The following is an 11,113-nucleotide window of genomic DNA, read 5'->3' as shown; positions in this document are numbered from 1 at the left end:
GGTGTTAGCTCACCATCACATGCCTGTCAGGCACTGGCAAACTGGTGAAATCAGGATGAAGTATGAATGAAACCTGGAAGAGCGACCTGAAGAATAGGTTGGGGAAAGGAGAGAGACAGCCTTTCTTCTTTCCCTTGTGGCAGGGGGTGGGGGGGATCAGCAAAAAGCACTGATTGTGTGTGTTCACGTCAAGGCTCCAGTCAGTCTGGTCACTGGGCAAATCACATCCCTGTTTCCACTCTGAGCCTCGGTTTCCTCATCTGTAAACTGGGCATCCTAAAATTTGTACTACCTACTTTACAATCTAGTACTGAGGATTCAAAAAAGAGTGTGGGTGAAGCAGACTCTAAATATCAGATTGGGAGAGGGACACATCATGCCAAAGGAATCCAGAGCAGAGGTCAAGTCAAATAAATGGGCACCAATTAGGTACTTACTATGTGTCAGACTGTACTAAGTACTGAGAACCCAGCTCCACGCAGAAAGAAAGAGGGTCCCTGCCCTCAAAGAGCTTACATTCTAATAGGGAGAGATGGCCCCAAAAAAGAAGCTGAAGAGCTGGGGAGATGTAATGGGGGACGTGCCCCTTGGGATTGGAGCATGGTACAGAAAGTTGAGAGACTCAGGATCACAGCCTGGAGAGGAATGAAAATATAGCTGACACAGGTATTAACCTAAAGATTGAGGTTCTGGGAGGAACCAGTCAGTCAGAGGGAGAGTTTGCAGGCTGGACAGTACATCCAGTGTAAGAGTCCAGGGCTGAAGTGAGCTTCCGGGGTGAAGAGGTTTCTGTGGCATAGAAGAGAAAATCCAGGGGGTCAAAAATGCAGCTGAGAGAGTAATGAAATTAGTGAACAAGAATGAGGTCTAGATAAAAAGAAGCACGGGAAGGAAGGAAGGAAGGAAGGAAGGAAGGAAGGAAGGAAGGAAGGAAGGAAGGAAGGAAGGAAAGGAAGGAAAGGAAGGAAGGAAGAGGAAGGAGGGAAAGAGGGAAGGAGGGAAGGAGGGAAGGAGGGAAGGAAGGAAGGAGGGAAGGAGGGAAGGAAGGAAGGAGGGAAGGAAGGAAGGAAGGAAGGAAGGAGGGAGGGAGGGAGGGAAGGGAGGAAGGAAGGAAGGAGGGAGAGGAGGAGGGAGGAGAGGAAGGAAGGAAGGAAGGAGGGAAGGAGGGAAGGAAGGAAGGAGGGAAGGAAGGAAGAAAGGAGGGAGGGAAGGAAGGAAGGAAGGAAGGAGGGAAGGAGGAGGAAGGAAGGAAGGAAGGAAGGAGGGAAGGAAGGAAGAAGGAGGGAAGGAAGGAAGGAAGGAAGGAGGGAGGGAGGGAAGGAAGAAAGGAAGGAAGAGGAAGGAGGAAGGAAGGAGGAGAGGGAAGGAAGGAAGGAAGGAAGGAAGGAAGGAAGGAAGGAAGGAGGGAAGGAAGGAAGGAAGGAAGGAAGGAGGGAAGGAGGGAGGGAAGGAAGGAGGGAAGGAGGGAAGGAAGGAGGAAGAGGAGGGAAGGAGGGAGGGAAGGAGGGAAGGAGGGAGGGAAGGAGGGAAGGAAGGAAGGAAGGAAGGAAGGAAGGAAGGAAGGAAGGAAGGAAGGAAGGAAGGAAGGAAGGAAAAAATGGGTGGATGGATAGATAGATGGATAGATAGAAGCATTGATGAATGGAGAGATGGATGGATGGATGGATGGATGGATGGATGGATGGATGGATGGGTGGATGGGTGGGTGGGTGGGTAGGTGGATGGATACAGACAGAGAAGCAAGGCAGCTCCTATTCTTGAGGGGTTTACATTCCAAAAAAGAAGGCTGACATGTAAAGGAGAGCTAGGCAGGAGCAGGGTAGAAGGGGACCTTGGGGTGAGGACAGAGAGAGGTCCTGAGAATTAGGGGGTGGGGTGTGCTTGGCCCAGAGGGCAGACGCAGGAAGAGTGAACCCAAGTCGTGGAGAGGCAGGGTTCACAGCTCTCCCAAAGTGAAGTGAGCTCCCAGGAGTGAGTGGGCTCCCCTTCACTGTAGGCTTTCTGCAGAGAATGGAGGAGCACTTGGGAATTTGGGAGAATGGATTCTTATTCAGGTACGGAGCTGGGCTTGTTGCCTCCTCTGAGATCACTGCCAGCTTTGAGATCTGGAATGTCTGAGAAGCCTTGCCCAAACTCACAAAGCAAGTGATGAGCCTGGATAGGGAATCCATTCTTCTGGCCACTAGAGACCCAGAGGTCAACATGAGGACACCTGGGAAGGAGATGAGGTAAGTAGTTGAGACCTGAGTCGTGAGAATCAGGAGTGCAGAGAATACTGTTTCCAGAGCTGGTTCATCAGGCTTAAGTGTGCCCACCTGGCATGGAGCCCAATGTCTAGCATTTCTCTGCAAAATCCCTGGGCTTGGGAACCAGGTGTGGGAGTAATAGGAAAAAGCGGTGGAATCAGAGGACATAGTTTTGAGTCCTGTCTCTGACATGACCTGCATGACCTCGACCAGTCCTTCACCTTGCTGGGACTCAATTTCTCCATCTATGAAAGGAGGAGAAGAAGCCTCCTACTATACACCTTAGAGGGTTTTTTCAAGAAGTACACTTTCTAAGTCTTAAAGGTTCTCCAGAAATATGAGGTATTTGCATCGTTTCTAGAATTTCCTTCTATAGAAAGAAACATCTCTGTGAGATGTAAACCAGAAGTCTAAGCAGAGCCAGCTGACCCACCATGCTCACACCCTCTCCCACCTCAGAGAAGGAGGCTCCCAGCCCACCCTCAGACCAGGCACAACGATCTCTCTGTCCAATCTTGAAATAAATGAGGTGCCAACCTGCTCTGGCAGACAGATGGCTTCAGTCCCTCGGCATCCTGTGTGGGACAGAATGAGAAGTATGTGGCATGACCCCAAGTACGCAGACTGTGAAGAGTAGGCAATAATCACTAGATCTCAGATGATAAGACCCTGTTATACTTGGCTGAGTGAAAGAAGATAGGCTGGCCCTGCCTCTCAGAAGCCAAAGGGAAGCCAAGAAAAACTTCTGTCCCCTCCCCCACACTCACCGGCATTTCTCCGTCCATCGTCGCCTGGGAGGGGGTCAGTCAAAATGCATCCCAAGACGAGCCCACATAGAGTGGTCGTGAAGGGCTCCCAGAGGGCATCTGCAGCACTGCTTCTTCCATCCTCTATCCCTGTCCACTGCATGAGGACAGAGAAGTGGACCCTCCAGTCCTCACACAATGAATGGTCTCCCTTCCTGTCTGGTGCCACTCAGCTTCCTTTCAATAACAGGGCAGGGTCCATAGCAGGGGCTTATCGGATCGAGCTCAGTAAAACTTCAGAGTAAAACGGCCGAGCCCCGGGCTAGGGCCGACAGAGAAGTGAGACAGAGCTCTCGCCTTTGGGGGCTCATGGTCTGGGAGGGGACAAATCACGAGAGGAAATGACAGTTCTGTCTAAACAGGGTCCCCTCTAGCCTGTCCTGTCATCCAGGATGAGGCGCAGTCTCCTGAGGACAGCAGCCCATTCTTCTTGCAGATAGCTCTCCTTACACACAACTGCCTCTTCCCAGCTTCCTACACTGCTCCTGGCTCTGTCCTCTGGGGCCTCTGCCAGGGAGGAGCCCTTGAAATCCTTACAGACCACAGTGGGGGCCCAAACCAAGCAGGCTGAGCATCCTGACGACCAACCCTCACGTCCCCCCTCAAATGCGGCGTCCAGAAGTGAACAGGATCCTCCCAGTGTGGCCTGACCAGGGCTTGAGCCAACCTGCATCACAGACTGTTAGAATTGGACGAGGTCTTAGAGGTGATGGAATCCAGCCCCCAGGCTCAGAAAGGGCAAGAGAGTTCCCCAGGGTCACACAGCAAGTGAGTGGTGGGACAAATCCTGATTCAGAACAAGCCAGACAAATAGCTGAAGCGTGTGTGTCAGGAGATGCTTCCCAACAGTGAAGACATGGTGGCAAGCAGGTGGGACTGCCTCAGGAGGTAGGGAGCTCCCCATCACTGGGGGTCTTTGAGCTGAAGCCCAATGGCCAGGTACCGACCAGGGATCTTGGCAGGAGAAGCGTGTTTAGGTAGGGGTCATCCCAGATGGAACAGTATAAGAAGGAAGGAAGAGGCACTTATTCGGCGCTTACCGAATGCCAGGCACCAGCCTAGGGGATGGGGATACAAGTGTGAACAAGCAAGGGTTGCCCTACCTCTGAGACTGTGGGACTCAGGCCCCACTGGGGTTGGGGGAAGAGACACCTTCCCCCTCCAAGGCCCAGCAGACGAGCAGGTAGACCTTGGATCAGTGCATCTGTTTGAACCAATGTGTCACCTCGTTGGCCAGGCCAAGTAAACAGGCAGCGAGGGGGCACCTCGGTGTTCAGAGAGCTAGAACTGGCGTCACTAAGACCTGAGTGTCTATCCTCCTGCCTCAGACACTGACCGGCTGTGTGACCCTGGACAGGTCACTTCACCTCTTCTTGCCTCAGTTTCCTCATCTGAAAAATGGAGTCAATAGCACTCACCTCCCAGGGTTGTTGTGAGGATCAAATGAGATCATGTTTGTAAAGACTTAGCAGGTGCCTGGCATACAGTAGGTGCTATAAAAGTGCCACTGATCATCATCATCATCATCATCAGTATCAAACGAGGGAATGTTTGTAAAGCTTCGCATACCTCAAAGCCCCTGCAAGTGCTTGCCCCCTGATCACATCGGCAGGGGCTCACAGGCTGTGGCTGAGTGGGTGTTGACCTACTGAGTGCCTTTAACCTGGGCCTGCCGTTCTGGAGGAGCTGGCCGGAGCAACGACGCGGTACCAGGGCTCACGCGTGGGGGAACCCTGGCCGGACCACTCCCATCAGGCTCAGGGCTCATTCCTCCCCAGCTGTGTGGAAGACCGTAGCTAGCCCACTGCCCGAGGCACTCAGCAGGCTAGACAAAACAGCTGAAAACATGTGGGGCGAACCATCCTGGCCTGCCGGGGACGAGCAAGATGGAATGACCTCATTGTCCTCTTCTGCTCCAGTCCCGGCGGCTTTCTGACAGTAGGTTTACAACCCTGATGTAACCCAAGCCCCTGGTGACTGGCAGAGGAAATGAGAGGTCAGCAGTGATGACTTTGGATGGTTTTTCCCACTGAGCACAACCCGGATCGCTGCATGCCCAGGCACCTGGCAGCCTGCTGTGGCCAACCCAAATATTTCAGTTTTATATGAAATGGAAAGGCAGAGAATCCGCCTTCTCAGAAATGCTCATTTTTTCCTGGGAATGCTGCTGCAGACAATCTCAAAACAAGAGATTAAATGCAGACACTGTCCAAGCTCAGTTCCAGCTGGAACCCAGACTCGCATCCACCTGCTGTCTGTCCTGGGAGCTGGCCTCCTCGCCTCCAGGGAGGCCCAAGGCTTCTATTTCGGGTGACAGCCCATGGGAACGGCCTCCCTCAAAGGCAAAAATACCATCCACCCCAGGTCTCCACAAGATCTGGGCCTATCGGAGGCGGGTGGGGCACAAGAATCCAAGCCTTCTCTGCCTGACCTGCAGAGCTAGAAAGGCACCTGGAGCATGCTCCCCCAACATCAGTGACTCCTCTAGGGCTGCCGGGGCTACGGCTTCAGCCTGGAGGACGGCTGGAGGAACTGGAGAGCTGCCTCCCTTGTTTGACAAAGGAGAGTCAAGGAGGCTTGATAAAGGACCTACTACGTGCCAGGCACTGTGCACACCCCCGTGGCGGTATAATGAGGTCCTCTGGAAGAGCATGTGGCCACACAGGTCTGTACTCAAAGGAAATGGATACAGGATGGCTGGGGAGGCAGCGGGGAGCAGGAGAGGTCTCACACAGAAGGAGGACCTCAGCTGCCTCGTTCCAGGCACGGGGGATGGCCCGGGCAAGGGCGCCGAGAAAGCAGCTAGGAAGACGCTGTGAGGAACAGAAGGGGGCTTCCCACGTGGAGAGGCCGGAAAGGGAGGGAGGGAGGGGCGAGCCTGGCTCTGCTCAGAGCCAGGGGCAGAGGGCACGCAGCCAGACGTGCAGATCCCAGCTTGGGTGTGACCGCAGGAGAACCTACCTCTCCACCGTCCTGGCATGGAAGGGGCTGCCTCGGGAAGCAGTGCCTCCTCCTCCGTGGAGGCCTTCAAGCAGAGACCCGGTCAGAGGCTTTGGAGGGAGGTTCCTGCTCAGGTGTGGCTCCTGACCGATGCCGCAAAGGTCCCTCCCGACCATCCGATTCTGCCATTCTGCGATTCTGCGATCCTCACGGGCGTTACCTGGATAAAGGGAATTTGCACTCGGGCCTTTTCTGTATCGTGGAATCTAGGATGGAAAGGGACTTAGGAGCTAATCAAGTCCAACCTCCCAAGAAAACAGGAGAATTAAGTGACTTGCTCAAGTCCACGAAGGTAGCCTGTGAGGTAGGATTCGAACCCGCATCCTCTGACTCCAGAGGACTCACTTGGTCACCTTCTAGCCCTAAATCAGATGAACTCTGGTTTTTCAGTCAGCCGGTGGGTTTTCTTCTCTCCAGTGCTATCATCAGGATCCATCTTGCCTCAAACTTCTTGGCGTGAAAATTCCACCCGCAGGTCCATCTGAAAACGCGTCTTCAAGCTTCAGAAAGAAGTCTCCAATCCACGTCTGCTTCCCTGGAGCCCGAAGAGAGGTCGGGCCGCCCTGGAAGGACCATGAAGGGATGAGACCCCTCTCTTCAACTAGCAGAAAAAACAGGTTCGCTGCCACTGGCCAAGCCTGCGCCTATGCAAATGCCTGTGAGTGAGCACATCACAAACTAGTCCCCAGAGAGGGGGCAAGGGTGGGCTCTGCGGCTTGGACACAACTGCCTGGCTCGTATTCCAGGCAGGGATGAGTCCTGTGCTCCCCAGGCGGGCAGAGCTGAGTCACTGAAGGGCAGCAAAGGGCCTGGGGTCAGCCCTCTGAACCTGGCAGTGCCCCAGGGCTTCTGGCTCACCACCTCCTGCCCCAGCCACTAAGTTGCAGTCCTCCCTCATCCTCATCCTCCTCCTCTTCTTCCTCCCCCCTCTCTGCTCCCTCTCTCTCTCCCTCCCTCTGTCTCTCTGTCTCTCTCTGTCTCCATCACACACACACGCACACATGCACTGGCTTCCTAGTGAATTCCAGACTCAAATATAAAGCCCTCTGTTATTCAAAGCTCTTCATAATCTGCTTCCCCCCCAAGTCTTCTTACACCTTACAGCACCATCCCCCACACAATATGTTTTGATCCAGTGACCCCAGCCTCCTGACTGTGCCTCAAACACAATCCTGCATCTCCTGACTCCAGACATTTGCTCTGGCTGTGCCTCCTGCCTGGAATGCCCTCCCTCCCCATCTCTGCCTCCTGCTTTCCTTCAAGTCCAGCTCAAACCCTGCCTTCTCTGTGAAGTCCTCCCTGATCCTCTCGATTCTGGCATCTTTTCCTTGCTAATCACCTCCCATTTATCCTGTCTGTGTCTTCCTTTCACAAAGCCGTTTGCATGCTTACACTCTCCCCCATTAGATTATGAGCTCCTTCAGAGCAGGGACTGTCTTTTACCTTCCTTGGCATCCCAGCACTTGGCACAACACCTGACACATAGTAGGCCCTTGAGAAATGTGGACTGACTGACCAACTGACCACAGATGGCTTCTGAAGTCCTTTTCAGTTTTGGTGACTCCACCTACTGGAGAATTGACTCGTTGCCCAAAAAACCCAGGTTCAAGACCAAGTTCTGCCTTGTCCTTAAGCAAGTTTGTGTCCTTAAGCAAGTTCATTTCCCTCTCTGTGCCTCAGTCTCCCCTCTGTAAAATGGGACTAACAGTCCCTGCCTCGTGTTCCAAGAAGGATTCATCACAAGCTCTAGTGAAATCACGCTTACAAACACTGCTTGTTAGATGCCGCCTGTTGCCATGAGCTTTCTCTAGGGCTGAGGAAAGGGCCTTGCCCATGGAAGGGCCTAATGGGCCACAGGGGCTGGGGGCTCGTGGCTGAGGTGATCCCTACGCGGACTTCAGAGCAAGTGCAGACATTTGGGTTTGGTCGTCCACTGATCACAAGGAGCCTCTTTGTCCGGGACTCAGAGAGCAGGATGGTGCTCTGGACCTCCAGGAGGGAAGGGTAGGAGAGGGAAGGGTCTGGGGAGAAAGAGACCAAATTCTCTTCTGCACATGGTGAGCTTTGAGTGGCTTCGGGACATCTGGCTTGAAATGTCCAATAGACGGCGGATGATGCAAAACTGGAGCACAGGAGAGAGCCCAGGTCTGAGCCAGACATCTCGGAGTCATCCGCATGGATGTGATAGAGGAACTCATGGGAGCTGAAGAGGCCCCTGAGAGAAAGAGGTGGATGGACAGAGAAGGCTCAGGACAAGTAGAAAAGGGCAGAGCCAGTCAGCCAGTCAATGCACAATGTGCCAGGCCAAGTGCTAAGTGCAGGGGATACACTATGGAAAGAAAGACTGAGCCTGCCCTCAAGGAGGGCACTCTAATGGAGAAAAAGAACACCCTAAAAGAGACTGGAAAGGGGAGGGGAGGAGCTATCTGGGTCCAATGGAGAAGTCAAAGGAGAGTGAGTGGGCGGCAGAGGAAGAGATGGTCTGGAGGCTGGGAGCTCCTCAATCCCCCCTCCAACCAGACGGGCATGAGTACCAAGGCTGGCTCAGCCTTAAAGATGGTGACATTTCCCAGTTAGAAGGCTCCTGGGGGCAGCCACCAGAACCTCGAACCCAAGGCTGCTGACTCCAAATCCAGTACTCTCCCTTTGGCACCATCCCACCTCATGGTAGACTATTAGGTCTGGGGGCTGGGCTTCAGGCCATGGAACTGGAACATCAGAGCCAGGAGGAACCTTGGAACCAAAAGTGACTGAGGTGGAGGGGGCTTAGAACGGAGAAAGGTAGACCGTGCTCAGAACTGGAATGAATGAGAGATATCTGATCTGACCCTTGTATTTAACACATGAGGAAAATGATTTGTTCAAGGTCGCCAGGCCCTAAATGTCAGAGCTAGCATGGCCCGCCTCATTTCCCTATGGGGCCTGATCCAGGTCACCCCCTGTCTGCTCACTGTAGGGCCCACCAGGGGTCTCTCCTCACTGGAACACCAGGCTGTGAGCAGATCATCCCAACGTTATGAACGCTGCAGGACTTTGGGACTGAGCATTCTGACAAGCCACAAGCTATTCTGAGGAAAGTCTGGGCCTGTGTCCACCTGAGTGGGTGAGCCCTCTGCACTTGTCGCAAGGTGGGGACAGGCAGGAGCCTCAGGAGGCTGGCCAAGGCCTCACAGGGCCATGTTTCTCTACCTGGGGTGTGATTCTGAGGGCCAAACTGTGAAGCTGGAGCCCAGCTCTGGGCCCAGTGATTCTCAAAGAAGGAAGGCTGCCTTGGCTTCCAGGGAAGCTGTTGCTGGGGCCATTACAAAGGCCTGATGGCTAAAATGTCCAGGCTGTGATTGGTGCCTGGACTCTGGGGGATGAGCTTCACCAGTGTGGCCCTGCGTGGCTCACATATCGGATCTTAGGCTTTGAGCTGGACATCTAGAGAGGGCATCTAATCCTAATCCCTACATGTTTCAGAAAAGGAAACAGAGGCCCAGGAGAGCAGAGACCTTCTGGACCTTCTTCTGCTCCTCATACCTAAAACTGGCCTAGACAAGGTGATGCCCAAACAGAAAAGCCAGGGTCCTTGAGCATAGTGATAACTGCCAATGTCTTCAGTTTCCCTTTGGGGTTTTGAAGGCCTCAGCCCTAGAGGGAAACAGTGGTGGGGAATGATTAGCCCCATTTTACAGATAAAGAAACAGAGTCAGTGACCTGCCTGGGGTCCCACAGGTAGAAGGTGGGCTCAAGTTTCAATCCCAGATCTTCTCACCCTGAATCCAGCAATCTACCCACTGCACCGCCCTCCGCAACCAGTTAAAAGGGGTTCCAAGCCAGGGTGGGGCAGGCTTTGAGCCTTCAGCTCTTTCCACTGCAGTACAAATCTGAAACTCCTGAATGTCCAATCTGACAGGGATGGATCCTCATCCCCCTCCCCCCACGTATGGGATCTCTTCTGCCATGAGCTGGGGGAATCCAAAGCCCAAGCCTGCTTCTTTGTTCATAGCCTCCTCTTGTAGGGGAGGCAGAGATGGTGCACAGCCCCCAAGGGGTGGAATGTGCAAGGCCTATTGGCATTTTCATGCAAAGCCAGTATTTAAAACCACTCTTCATTCTGTGTCTCCCTGGGTCAGGAACAAGGTCATCCAACTACCACAAGCCAAAGACCGTAGCTGAATCCTCTTTACATTTCCCCCAACACCCAGCCTCCCTGGACACTGTACATACCAGAGTAAATAATCCAGAACTGGTTGGTAATGGGAGCTGAGCTGTCCTGGGCCTCTGCTCTCATTCCACTCTGGGCCAGGCCTCCCATCTCTTCCCACTGTTAAGGGGTCAAGAACTATGCTCCTGGGCTCTGGCCATCCTCCTTGTCTTCCCATCAGAGCCTTGGACTTTGCCCCGGCCTCTGATAGGTAAGCTTGCTATTTGGTGCCCAGAACCAGGACTGTGAGTTTCCTCCCACCATATCTGACCCATGCTCAGACAAAGCATAAAGGCCTGTAGAATTGTCTGAGTCTTAGCCCCACCTCTGCCTGCCCAGACCTGGCAACCCTGACTCAGACCTGCCCTAAGTCACCTGCCTGGTCCAGCTCTGGGCCATCCAGGCCTGATACCCCTCTTGAGAAAGCTCTCGCAGAGATCAGCCAGCCCGTGCCCCTCTCCAGCCCCTACACCTCCATCGATGCCAAAATGTTTGTTTTCCCAGGCCATGCACAGTGACACACAGTCAGCAGTATATGGTGTTGGACAGCACGCAGACGAGCCAAATATTTCTGGGTAATTTCTGCCATCATCTGGGAGGTGGAAGAGGGCTTGCAGGGCCACAAACCTCGGACTGTTTCTTGTTAAGAATCCCTCCAAAAACAACAAAGCATTTCTATGAATTACCAACAAAATTATGTTCAAATGGGGTATGAGCCCCAAGATTTGGGACTTGTCAAGGAGAGCTTAAGAAAGAATGTACCTTGAGAGGACGGGTATGCCACAGCAAGCAGGCCAGGGGCTCCGAGCACCCCCTCCTCCCCCTCCACGCCCCCAGAGGGGGAAGAGACTGGATAGTGGTGGGGGGGACTC

The sequence above is a fragment of the Phascolarctos cinereus genome, unplaced genomic scaffold (genome assembly GCF_003287225.1).
Source record: "Phascolarctos cinereus isolate Bilbo 61053 unplaced genomic scaffold, phaCin_HiC Scaffold_2;HRSCAF=192, whole genome shotgun sequence".
Classification (NCBI taxonomy): domain Eukaryota; kingdom Metazoa; phylum Chordata; class Mammalia; order Diprotodontia; family Phascolarctidae; genus Phascolarctos; species Phascolarctos cinereus.
This window is presented reverse-complemented; position numbering follows the sequence as displayed.